Source organism: Sinocyclocheilus anshuiensis, unplaced genomic scaffold (assembly GCF_001515605.1).
Source record: "Sinocyclocheilus anshuiensis isolate Anshui unplaced genomic scaffold, SAMN03320099.WGS_v1.1 scaffold330, whole genome shotgun sequence".
In the NCBI taxonomy this organism is placed as follows: Eukaryota; Metazoa; Chordata; class Actinopteri; order Cypriniformes; family Cyprinidae; genus Sinocyclocheilus; species Sinocyclocheilus anshuiensis.
The window spans coordinates 2190577-2191467 of NW_015547689.1; the positions used below are offsets into that span (position 1 = coordinate 2190577).

Below are 891 nucleotides of genomic sequence, written 5' to 3' on the forward strand. Positions count from 1 at the left end.
TGCATGGGGTGTATGGTAACTAGTGACAAATAGTATTGTCACTATTTATAGTGACAATAACAACACCGGGGCTCTGTATTTAGGTACCAATGAAATAGTAATTCTGTAAAAACAATATGTTGGTGCTTTAGGTAATATCTCAAAAAAGTACATTAGGTAAGATCTCAATGATGATACTAATGAATCAGAATCTATTGAACAAACCGGTTTACTAAAATTAATCAAAATTCAAATGTGTAAGTGTTCTTTATTGCTTAAGCTCATCAGTTGGAAAGATGTGTATGCATTTATATCGACATAATTTTTTTTTTACTTTTTATATGTATACACATACATTTGTGGTAGTTTTTATGCTCAAAAATATTCAGTAAAACAGTTATAATGTAAAACATTATTACAATTTTAAAAAATGTTTTCTATTTTAATATATTTTGAAGTTTTATAATTTATTCTGTGATGGCAAAGCTGAATTTTTAGCAGCCATTACTTCAGTGTCACATGAAGTAGACTAGAAGTCACTAGAAATCATTCTAGTATGTTGATTTACTGCTCAAGAAACAGTTCCTATTATCAAAGTTGAAAACAATTGTGCTGCTTAATATTGTTGTTGAAAACTGATACTTTTTCATGATTGTTTGAGGAATAGTAAGTTCAAAATCTTTTTTTTTTTTTTGCTTTTTAGAAATCTTTTGCAAAAGATTACACATGTATTTCCTGTGCCTTTTAATCAATTTAATGCATTCATGCTGACCAAAAAGTATTAAATTAATTTTAAAAATATTATTGATCCCAAAATTACACACATACATACGTACGTGTGTGTGTGTGTGTCTGTCTGTCTGTCTGTCTGTCTGTCTGTCTCTGTCTCTGTCTCTGTCTGTCTGTGTGTGT

At 29.2% G+C, this 891-nt stretch overlaps 1 protein-coding gene across 2 annotated transcripts in view; it reads right to left on the reverse strand.

Annotated features, from left to right (window-relative positions):
• The window catches only part of LOC107703499 (transforming growth factor beta-1), a 5789-nt gene that overhangs the window by 3440 nt on the left and 1458 nt on the right, over positions 1-891 (reverse strand). The window lies entirely within an intron of this gene.